The sequence below is a fragment of the Microplitis mediator genome, chromosome 9, assembly GCF_029852145.1.
Source record: "Microplitis mediator isolate UGA2020A chromosome 9, iyMicMedi2.1, whole genome shotgun sequence".
NCBI classification, from domain to species: Eukaryota; Metazoa; Arthropoda; class Insecta; order Hymenoptera; family Braconidae; genus Microplitis; species Microplitis mediator.
The window spans coordinates 10,825,524-10,839,746 of NC_079977.1; positions in this window are offsets into that span (position 1 = coordinate 10,825,524).

A 14,223-nucleotide genomic window follows, 5' to 3' on the forward strand; every position below is an offset into this window, starting at 1 on the left:
GATCGAGGTCATGATGGTCAGCATGATCATGGTCATGATGGTCGCCATGATGACGGTCATGATTGTCAGCATGATCGAGGTCACGATGGTCACCATGATCATGGTCATGACGGTCAGCATGATCAAGGTTATGATGGTCACCATGAAGACGGTCATGATTGTCAGCATAATCATGGTCATGGTGATCACCATGATCATGGTCATGATTGTCATAATGATCGAGGTCATGATGGTCACCATGATCATGGTCATGATGGTTACTATAATGAAGGTCATGATGGTCAGCATGATTAAGGTCATGATGGTCACCATGATCATGTTGTTCCTGATAGTCACAATGATCGTAGTGATGATGATCACTATGATCATGGTCACGATTGCTCTGATGGTCACCATGATCATGGTTATGATGGTCACCAGAATGACGGTCATGATGGTCACCATGATCATGGTTATGATGGTCACCATGATCATGGTCATGATGATTACCATGATCATAGTCACGATGGTTCTGATGGTCAACATAATCTTGAACATGATAGTCACCCAGATCATGGTCATGGTGATCACTATAATTATGGTCATGAACATAGCCATGATAATGGCCCTGATGGTCACCATGATCATGATCTTGATAGTCTTCATGATCGTGGCTTGATGGTCACCATGATCATGGTCATGATGGTCAACATGATCGTGGACATGATGGTCACCACGATCAAGGTCATGATGGTCAACATGATGACGGCCATGATGGTCAGCATGATCATGGTCATGATGGTCAACATGATCGTGGTCATGATGGTCAACATGATCATGGTCATGACGGTCACCATAATGATGGTCATGATGGTCAACATGATCATGGTCATGACGGTCACCATGATGATGGTCATGATGGTCAGCATGATCAAGGTTATGATGGTCACCACGAAGACGGTCACGATGATTAGCATGATCATAGTCATGATGGTCAGCATGATCATGGTCCTTATGGCGACCATGATTGCGGTCATGATTGTCAACCAGATCGTGGACGTGATGGTCACTATGATAATGGTCATAAATGTCACCATGATGGTCTCCATGATCTGATTCATCATGGTCATCATGATGATGGAAGTGATGGTCACTATAAAAATAGCTATGATGGTCACTATAATCATGGTCATGATGGTCAACATTATGACGGTCATGATGGTCAGCATGATCATAGTCATGATGGACAACATGATCATGGTTATGAATGTCACAATGATCATGGTCATTGAGGTCACCATGATCATGGTCATAAATGTCACCATGATGGCGCTCATGATGGTCTCCATGATCAGGGTCATGATAGTCACTATGATCATGGTCATGGTGTTCACCACGATCATGGTCATTGAGGTCACCATGATCGCGCTTATGATAGTCACGATGATTAGGGTCATGATGGTCACCATGATCATGGACGTGATGGTCACGATAAAAATAGCTATGATTATCACCATGATCATGACCCTGATAGTCACCATGATCATGACCCTGATGGTCACCATGATCATGGTCATGATGGTCACTACGATTAAGGTCATGATGGTCACCATGATTACGGTCATGATGGTCAGCATGATCATGGTTATGGTGGTCTGCAAAATTATGTTTATGATGGTCACCATGATCATGGGCTTGATGATCACCATGTACAGGTTCATGATGATCATGATGTTCACCTTTTCCGTGATCATAATAGTCACCATGATGATCGTCATGATGGTTACCACGATCGTGGACATGATGGTCACCATGATCATGGTCATGGTGTTCACCACGATCATGGTCATGATGGTCAACATGATGACGACCATGATGGTCAGCATGATTATGGTCTTGATGGTCACCATGATTACGGTCATGATTGTCAGCATGATCATGGTTATGGCGGTCAGCAAAATCATGTTTATGATGGTCTCCATGATCATGGGCTCAATGATTACCATGTTCATGGTCATGATTATCATGATGTTCACCATGTGCGTGGTCTCGATAGTCACCATGATTATGGTTATGATGGTCAACACGATCGTGGACATGATGTTCACCATGATCATTGTCATGAAAGTTACAATGATCATGGTCATGATGGTCACCATGATCATGGACGTGATGGTCACGATAAACATAGCCATGATGATCACCATAATCATGACCCTGAAGGTCACCATGATCATGGTCATAATGGTCAGCATGATCAAGGTCATGATGGTCACCATGATCATGGTCATGATGATCACCATGATCGTGGCCCTGATGGTCACCATGATCATGGTCATGACGGTCGCCAGAATGACGGTCATGATGGTCACAATGATCATGGTTATAATGGTCACCATGATTACGGTCATGATGGTCAGCATGATCAAAAACATGATATTCACCATGATCATGGTCTTGATGGTCACCATGATTACGGTCATGATGATCAGCATAATCAAGAACATGATAGTCGTCATTATCATGGTCATGATTGTCACCATTATTACTATCATGATGGTCAGCATTATCATGTTCATGACAGTCACCATGATCATCATGGTCATGATAGTCACCATGACCATGATAGTCATTATAGTCACCACGATCATAGTCACGATGGTTATGATGGTCTCTATGATCGTGGTCATAGTGGTCACCATAATCGAGGTCTAATGATCACCATGATATTGGTTACGATGCTCTTCATGATCAGGGTCATGATGGTTACTATGATCATGGTCTTGATGGTCACCATGAATACGGTCATGATGGTCAGCATGATCAAGGTCATGATGGTCAACATGATGACGGCCATGATGGTCAGCATGATCATGGTCATGATGGTCAACATGATCATGGTCATGACGGTCACCATGATGATGGTCATGACGGTCAGCATGATCAAGGTTATGATGGTCACCATGAAGACGGTCATGATTGTCAGCATAATCATGGTCACGGTGATCACCATGATCATGGTCATGATTGTCATAATGATCAAGGTCATGATGGTCAGCATGATCATGGTCATGATGGTCGCCATGATGACGGTCATGATTGTCAGCATGATCAAGGTCACGATGGTCACCATGATCATGGTCATGATGGTCACCATGATGTCAGTCATGATGGTCACCATGATCATGGTCATGATGGTTACTATAATGAAGGTCATGATGGTCAGCATGATTAAGGTCATGATGGTCACCATGATCATGATGTTCCTGATAGTCACAATGATCATAGTGATGATGATCACTATGATCATGGTCACGATTGCTCTGATGGTCACCATGATCATGGTTATGATGGTCACCAGAATGACGGTCATGATGGTCACCATGATCATGGTTATAATGGTCACCATGATCATGGTCATGATGATTACCATGATCATAGTCACGATGGTTCTGATGGTCAACATGATCTTGAACATGATAGTCACCCAGATCATGGTCATGGTGATCACTATAATTATGGTCATGAACATTGCCATGATAATGGCCCTGATGGTCACCATGATCATGATCTTGATAGTCTTCATGATCGTGGCTTGATGGTCACCATGATCATGGTCATGATGGTCAACATGATCGTGGACATGATGGTCACCACGATCAAGGTCATGATGGTCAACATGATGACGGCCATGATGGTCAGCATGATCAAGGTTATGATGGTCACCATGAAGACGGTCACGATGGTTAGCATGATCATAGTCATGATGGTCACCATAATAACGGTCATGATGGTCAGCAGATCAAGGTCATGATGGTCACCATGATAACGGTCATGATGGTCAGCAGATCAAGGTCATGATGATCAGCATGATCATGGTCCTTATGGCGACCATGATTGCGGTCATGATCGTCAACCAGATCGTGGACGTGATGGTCACTATAATAATGGTCATAAATGTCACCATGATGGTCTCCATGATCTGAGTCATCATGGTCATCATGATGATGGAAGTGATGGTCACTATAAAAATAGCTATGATGGTCACTATAATCATGGTCATGATGGTCAACATTATGACGGTCATGATGGTCAGCATGATCATAGTCATGATGGACAACATGATCATGGTTATGAATGTCACAATGATCATGGTCATTGAGGTCACCATGATCATGGTCATAAATGTCACCTTGATGGCGCTCATGATGGTCTCCATGATCAGGGTCATGATAGTCACTATGATCATGGTCATGGTGTTCACCACGATCATGGTCATTGAGGTCACCATGATCGCGCTTATGATAGTCACCATGATTAGGGTCATGATGGTCACCATGATCATGGACGTGATGGTCACGATAAAAATAGCTATGATTATCACCATGATCATGGCCCTGATGGTCACCATGATCATGGTCATGATGGTCACTATGATTAAGGTCATGATGGTCACCATGATTACGGTCATGATGGTCAGCATGATCATGGTTATGGTGGTCTGCAAAATTATGTTTATGATGGTCACCATGATCATGGGCTTGATGATCACCATGTACAGGTTCATGATGATCATGATGTTCACCTTTTCCGTGATCATAATAGTCACCATGATGATCGTCATGATGGTTACCAGGATCGTGGACATGATGGTCACCATGATCATGGTCATGGTGTTCACCACGATCATGGTCATGATGGTCAACATGATGACGACCATGATGGTCAGCATGATTATGGTCTTGATGGTCACCATGATTACGGTCATGATTGTCAGCATGATCATGGTTATGGCGGTCAGGAAAATCATGTTTATGATGGTCTCCATGATCATGGGCTCAATGATTACCATGTTCATGGTCATGATTATCATGATGTTCACCATGTGCGTGGTCTTAATAGTCACCATGATTACGGTTATGATGGTCAACACGATCGTGGACATGATGTTCACCATGATCATTGTCATGAAAGTCACAAAGATCATGGTCTTGATGGTCACTATGATTACGGTCATGATGGTCAGCATGATCATGGTCATGATGGTCACCACGATCATAGTAACGATGTTTATGATGGTCATCATGATCGTGGTCATGATCGTCACCTTGATAATCGTCATAATCGTCACCATGAATATGGCCATGATGGTTATCATGATCATCATCATGATGGTTATGATAGAGATCATAATAATGGTTCCGATGATAACCATGACCATAGTGATGATGGTAACTACGATCATGGTCACAATGGACATGATGGTCACCATGATTACGTTCATAACGGTCAGCATGATCATAGTCATGATGGTCACCATGATCATGGTCATGATGGTCAACATGATTACGTTCATGATGGTTAGCATGATCATGGTCACGATAGTAACCATTATTATGATGTTCATGATGGCCACTACGATCGTGCTTATGATGGTTTCCATGATCATGGTCATGATAGTCATCATGATCGTGGTCATGATGGTCACCACGATCATAGCCACGATGATCATGATGGTCACTATGATCGTGGTCATAGTGGTGACCATAACCGTGGTCTAATAATCACCATGATCTTCGTTACGATGGACCTGATGGTCACCATCATCATGGTCATGATGGTCAACATGATCGTGGTCATGATGATCAGCATGATCGTGATCCTGATGGCCACCATTATTACGGTCACGATGGTCACTATAATTAAGATCATGATGGTCAGCATGATCATGGTCATGATGGTCAGCATGATCATGGTCATGATAATCACCATGATCATGTTCATGATGGTCACCATGTTCGTAGGCTTGATGTTCACCATGCTTGTGGTCATCATAGTCACCATGATTTTGGTCATGATGGTCAACATAATCGTGGACATGATGGTCACCATGATTATGGTCTTGATGATAACTACGATCATGTTCACGATGGTCCTGATGGTCACCGAAATCGTGGTCATGATAATCACCATGAACATGTTCATCGTGGTCACCATGATCATGGGCTCGATGATTACCATGTTCATGGTCATGATAATCATGATGTTCACCACGATCATGGTCATGATGGTCAACATGATGACAGTCATGATGGTCAGCATGATCATGGTCATGATAGTCACCGTGACCATGATGGTCATGATAGTCGACATGACCATGATGGTCACCACGATCATAGTCGGAATGGTCATGATGGTCACTCTGATCGTGGTCATAGTGGTCACCATGATCGTGGTCTAATGATAACCATGATATTGGTAACGATGGTCCTGATGGTCACCATGATCGTGGTCATGATGGTCAACATGATCATGGTCATGATGATCAGCATGATCGTGGTCCTTATGACCACCATGATTACGGTCATGATTGTCAACGAAATAGTGGACGTGATGGTCACCATGATAGTGGTCATGATGATCACCATGATCGTGAACGGGATGGTCACTATGAAAATAGATATGATGATCACCACGATCATGGCCCTGATGGTCACCATGATCATGGTCATGACGGTCGCCAGAATGACGGTCATGATGGTCACAATGATCATGGTTATAATGGTCACCATGATTACGGTCATGATGGTCAGCATGATCAAAAACATGATATTCACCATGATCATGGTCTTGATGGTCACCATGATTACGGTCATGATGGTCAGCATAATCAAGAACATGATAGTCACCATTATCATGGTCATGATTGTCACCATTATTACTATCATGATGGTCAGCATTATCATGGTCATGACAGTCACCATGATCATCATGGTCATGATAGTCGGCGTGACCATGATGGTCATTATGGTCATGATAGTCACCATGACCATGATAGTCATTATAGTCACCACGATCATAGTCACGATGGTTATGATGGTCTCTATGATCGTGGTCATAGTGGTCACCATAATCGAGGTCTAATGATCACCATGATATTGGTCATGATGGTCAACATGATCGTGGACATGATGGTCACCACGATCAAGGTTATGATGGTCAACATGATGACGGCCATGATGGTCAGCATGATCATGGTCATGATGGTCAACATGATCGTGGTCATGATGGTCAACATGATGATGGTCATGATGGTCAACATGATCGTGGTCATGACGGTCACCATGATGATGGTCATGATGGTCAACATGATCATGGTCATGACGGTCACCATGATGATGGTCATGATGGTCAGCATGATCATAGTCATGATGGTCACCATGATAACGGTCATGATGGTCAGCAGATCAAGGTCATGATGGTCACCATGATAACAGTCATGATGGTCAGCAGATCAAGGTCATGATGATCAGCATGATCATAGTCCTTATGGCGACCATGATTGCGGTCATTATTGTCAACCAGATCGTGGACGTGATGGTCACTATGATAATGGTCATAAATGTCACCATGATGGTCTCCATGATCTGAGTCATCATGGTCATCATGATGATGGAAGTGATGGTCACTATAAAAATAGCTATGATGGTCACTATAATCATGGTCATGATGGTCAACATTATGACGGTCATGATGGTCAGCATGATCATAGTCATGATGGACAACATGATCATGGTTATGAATGTCACAATGATCATGGTCATTGAGGTCACCATGATCATGGTCATAAATGTCACCATGATGGCGCTCATGATGGTCTCCATGATCAGGGTCATGATAGTCACTATGATCATGGTCATGGTGTTCACCACGATCATGGTCATTGAGGTCACCATGATCGCGCTTATGATAGTCTCCATGATTAGGGTCATGATGGTCACCATGATCATGGACGTGATGGTCACGATAAAAATAGCTATGATTATCACCATGATCATGACCCTGATGGTCACCATGATCATGGTCATGATGGTCACTATGATTAAGGTCATGATGGTCACCATGATTACGGTCATGATGGTCAGCATGATCATGGTTATGGTGGTCTGCAAAATTATGTTTATGATGGTCACCATGATCATGGGCTTGATGATCACCATGTACATGTTCATGATGATCATGATGTTCACCTTTTCCGTGATCATAATAGTCACCATGATGATCGTCATGATGGTTACCACGATCGTGGACATGATGGTCACCATGATCATGGTCATGGTGTTCACCACGATCATGGTCATGATGGTCAACATGATGACGACCATGATGGTCAGCATGATTATGGTCTTGATGGTCACCATGATTACGGTCATGATTGTCAGCATGATCATGGTTATGGCGGTCAGCAAAATCATGTTTATGATGGTCTCCATGATCATGGGCTCAATGATTACCATGTTCATGGTCATGATTATCATGATGTTCACCATGTGCGTGGTCTTAATAGTCACCATGATTATGGTTATGATGGTCAACACGATCGTGGACATGATGTTCACCATGATCATTGTCATGAAAGTCACAATGATCATGGTCTTGATGGTCACCACGATCATAGTAACGATGTTTATGATGGTCATCATGATCGTGGTCATGATCGTCACCTTGATAATTGTCATAATCGTCACCATGAATATGGCCATGATGGTTATCATGATCATCATCATGATGGTTATGATAGAGATCATAATAATGGTTCCGATGATAACCATGATCATAGTGATGATGGTAACTATGATCATGGTCACAATGGACATGATGGTCACCATGATTACGTTCATAACGGTCACCATGATGATGGTCATAATGGTCAACATGATCATGGTCATGACGGTCACCATGATGATGGTCATGATGGTCAGCATGATCAAGGTTATGATGGTCACCATGAAGACGGTCACGATGGTTAGCATGATCATAGTCATGATGGTCACCATGATAACGGTCATGATGGTCAGCAGATCAAGGTCATGATGGTCACCATGATAACAGTCATGATGGTCAGCAGATCAAGCTCATGATGATCAGCATGATCATGGTCCTTATGGCGACCATGATTGCGGTCATGATTGTCAACCAGATCGTGGACGTGATGGTCACTATGATTATGGTCATAAATGTCACCATGATGGTCTCCATGATCTGAGTCATCATGGTCATCATGATGATGGAAGTGATGGTCACTATAAAAATAGCTATGATGGTCACTATAATCATGGTCATGATGGTCAACATTATGACGGTCATGATGGTCAGCATGATCATAGTCATGATGGACAACATGATCATGGTTATGAATGTCACAATGATCATGGTCATTGAGGTCACCATGATCATGGTCATAAATGTCACCATGATGGCGCTCATGATGGTCTCCATGATCAGGGTCATGATAGTCACTATGATCATGGTCATGGTGTTCACCACGATCATGGTCATTGAGGTCACCATGATCGCGCTTATGATAGTCTCCATAATTAGGGTCATGATGGTCACCATGATCATGTACGTGATGGTCACGATAAAAATAGCTATGATTATTACCATGATCATGACCCTGATGGTCACCATGATCATGGTCATGATGGTCACTATGATTAAGGTCATGATGGTCACCATGATTACGGTCATGATGGTCAGCATGATCATGGTTATGGTGGTCTGCAAAATTATGTTTATGATGGTCACCATGATCATGGGCTTGATGATCACCATGTACATGTTCATGATGATCATGATATTTACCTTTTCCGTGATCATAATAGTCACCATGATGATCGTCATGATGGTTACCACGATCGTGGACATGATGGTCACCATGATCATGGTCATGGTGTTCACCACGATCATGGTCATGATGGTCAACATGATGACGACCATGATGGTCAGCATGATTATGGTCTTGATGGTCACCATGATTACGGTCATGATTGTCAGCATGATCATGGTTATGGCGGTCAGCAAAATCATGTTTATGATGGTCTCCATGATCATGGGCTCAATGATTACCATGTTCATGGTCATGATTATCATGATGTTCACCATGTGCGTGGTCTTAATAGTCACCATGATTATGGTTATGATGGTCAACACGATTGTGGACATGATGTTCACCATGATCATTGTCATGAAAGTCACAATGATCATGGTCTTGATGGTCACCATGATTACGGTCATGATGGTCAGCATGATCATGGTCATGATGGTCACCACGATCATAGTAACGATGTTTATGATGGTCATCATGATCGTGGTCATGATCGTCACCTTGATAATTGTCATAATCGTCACCATGAATATGGCCATGATGGTTATCATGATCATCATCATGATGGTTATGATAGAGATCATAATAATGGTTCCGATGATAACCATGATCATAGTGATGATGGTAACTATGATCATGGTCACAATGGACATGATGGTCACCATGATTACGTTCATAACGGTCAGCATGATCATAGTCATGATGATCACCATGATCATGGTCATGATGGTCAACATGATTACGGTCATGATGGTTAGCATGATCATGGTCACGATAGTCACCATTATTATGATGTTCATGATGGCCACTACGATCGTGCTTATGATGGTCTCCATGATCATGGTCATGATAGTCATCATGATCGTGGTCATGATGGTCACCACGATCATAGCCACGATGATCATGATGGTCACCATGATCGTGGTCATAGTGGTGACCATAACCGTGGTCTAATAATCACCATGATCTTCGTTACGATGGACCTGATGGTCACCATCATCATGGTCATGATGGTCAACATGATCGTGGTCATGATGATCAGCATGATCGTGATCCTGATGGCCACCATTATTACGGTCACGATGGTCACTATGATTAAGATCATGATGGTCAGCATGATCATGGTCATGATGGTCAGCATGATCATGGTCATGATGGTCAGCATGATCATGGTCATGATGGTCACCATGATCATGGTCATGATGGTCAGAATCATCATGGTTATGGTGGTCAGCAAAATCATGTTTATGATGGTCACCATAATCATGGGCTTAATGATCACCATGAGCATGGTCACCATGGTCCTGATGGTCACCGTATTTATGATCATGAAAATCACCATGATCATGGTCTTGATGGTCCTTGTGATTACGGTCATGATGGTCGCCACGATCATAGCCACGATAGTCATGATGGTCACCATGATCGTGGTCATAGTGGTCACCATGATCATGGTCATGATGGTCAACATGATTATGGTCTTGATGGTCGCCATGATCACGGTCATGGTGGTCAGCATGATCATGGGCTATATGATCACCATGTTCATGGTCATGATGATCATGATGTTCACCTTTTCCGTGGTCATAATAGTCATCATGATGATCGTCATGATGGTTACCACGATCGTGGACATAATGGTCACCATGATCATGGTCATAAAGATAATCATGATCGTGGTCTTGATGGTAACCACGATTAAGGTCATGATGGTCAGCATGGTCATGATCATGATGGTCACCATGAACATGGACTTGATGATCACCATGATAATGGTCACCATGGTCCTGATGGTCACCGTATTTATGGTCATGAAAATTACCATGATCATGGTCTTGATGGTCCTTATGATTACGGTCATGATGGTCAGCATGATCATGGTCATGATGGTCACTTCGATCATTGTCATGATGGTAACCATGAACATGGTCATAATGGTCATCATGGTCACCATGATCGTGGTCATGATTATGGTCATCATGGTCAACATTATAATGGTCCCGATGATAACCATGATCATAGTGATGATGGTTACAATGATCATGGTCGCAATTGTCATGATGATCACCATGATTACAGTCATGATAGTCCGCATGATCATGGTCATGATGGTCACCATGATCATAGTCACGATGGTCCTGATGGTCGCCATGATCATGGTCATGATAGTTAACATGATCTTGGACGTGATGGTCACCCTGATCATGGTCATGATGGTGAACATGATTATGGTCTTGATGGTCACCATGATTACGGTCTTAATGGTCAGCATGATAAAGGTCATGATGGTCACAATGATAGAGGTCATAATGGTCACCATGATCATGGTCATGATGATCACCATGATTACGGTCATGATGATCATGATGCTCACCATGTTCGTGGTCATAATAGTCACCATGATTATGGTCAGAATAGTTACCACGATCGTGGACATGATGGTCACCATGAACATGGTCATGAAAATCACCATGATTATGGTCATGATGGTCGGCATGATCATAGTGATGATAGTCACCACGATCATCGTCATGATGGTCATGATAGAGACCATAATAATAGTCCCGATGATCACCATGATCATAGTAATGATAGTTACCATGAACATGGTCGCAATGGTCATGATAGTCACCATGATCATGATCATGATGGTCATTATGATCTTGAACATGATAATCACCATGATCATGGTCATGATGAACACGATGATCATGGTCATGATGAACACCATGATCATGGTCATGATGTTTATTATGGTCATGATGTTCATTATGGTCACGATGATCACCATTATCATGGTCATAGTGGTCACTATGAACATGGTCATGATGGTCACCATGATCGTGGACGTGACTGTGACCCTGAAGATGGCCATGATTGTGACCATGAAAATGGTCATAATAGTACTATAATCATGGTCATAAAGGTCGCTATTATCGCGCTCATGATAGTCTCCATGATCAGGGTAATGATGGTCACCATGATCATGTTCATGAGGGTCACCATGATCATGGGCTTAATGATTACCATGTTCATGGTCATGATTATCATGATGTTCACCATGTCCGTGGTCATAATAGTCACTATGATCATGGTTATGATGGTCAACACGATCGTGGACATGATGGTCACCAAGATCATGGTCATGAAAGTCACAATGATCATGGTCTTGATGGTCACCATAATTACGGTCATTATGGTCAGCATGATCATGGTCATGAGGGTCACCACGATCATAGTAACGATGTTTATGATGGTCATCATGATCGTGGTCATGATCGTCATCTTTATAATCGTCATCATCGTCACCATGAACATTATCATGATGGTTATCATGATCATCGTCGCAATGGACATGATGGTCACCATGATTACGTTCATAACGGTCAGCATGATCATGATCATGATGGTCACCATGATAATGGTCATGATGGTCAACATGATCATTGTCATGATGGTAACCATGAACATGGTCATAATGGTCATGATGGTCACCATGATCGTGGACGTGACTGTGACCCTGAAGATGGCCATGATTGTGACCATGAAAATGGTCATAATAGTACTATAATCATGGTCATAAAGGTCACTATTATCGCGCTCATGATAGTCTCCATAATCAGGGTAATGATGGTCACCATGATCATGTTCATGATGGTCACCATGATCATGGGCTCAATGATTACCATGTTCATGGTCATGATTATCATGATGTTCACCATGTCCGTGGTCATAATAGTCACTATGATCATGGTTATGATGGTCAACACGATCGTGGACATGATGGTCACCATGATCATGGTCATGAAAGTCACAATGATCATGGTCTTGATGGTCACCATAATTACGGTCATGATGGTCAGCATGATCATGGTCATGTGGGTCACCACGATCATAGTAACGATGTTTATGATGGTCATCATGATCGTGGTCATGATCGTCATCTTGATAATCGTCATAATCGTCACCATGAACATTATTAAGATGGTTATCATGATCATCGTCATGATAGTCATGATAGAGACCATAATAATGGTCCCGATAATAACCATGATCATAGTGATGATGGTTACCATGATCATGGTCGCAATGGACATGATGGTCACCATGATTACGTTCATAACGGTCAGCATGATCATGGTCATGATGGTCACCATGATCATGGTCATGATGGTCAACATGATTACGGTCATAATGGTTAGCATGATCATGGTCATGATAGTCACCATTATTATGATGGTCATGATGGCCCCCACGATCGTGCTTATGATGGTCTCCATGATCATGGTCATGATAGTCATCATGATCGTACTCATGATGGTCACTACGATCATAGTCACGATAGTCATGATGGTCACCATGATCGTGGTCATAGTGGTCACCATAATCGTGGTCTAACAATCACCATGATCTTGGTTACGAAGGACCTGATGGTCACCATCATCATGGTCATGATGGTCAACATGATCATGGTCATGATGATCAGCATGATCATGGTTATGATGGCCACTATTATTACGGTCATGATGGTCACCATGATCATGGACGTGATGGTCACTATGATCATGGTCATGATG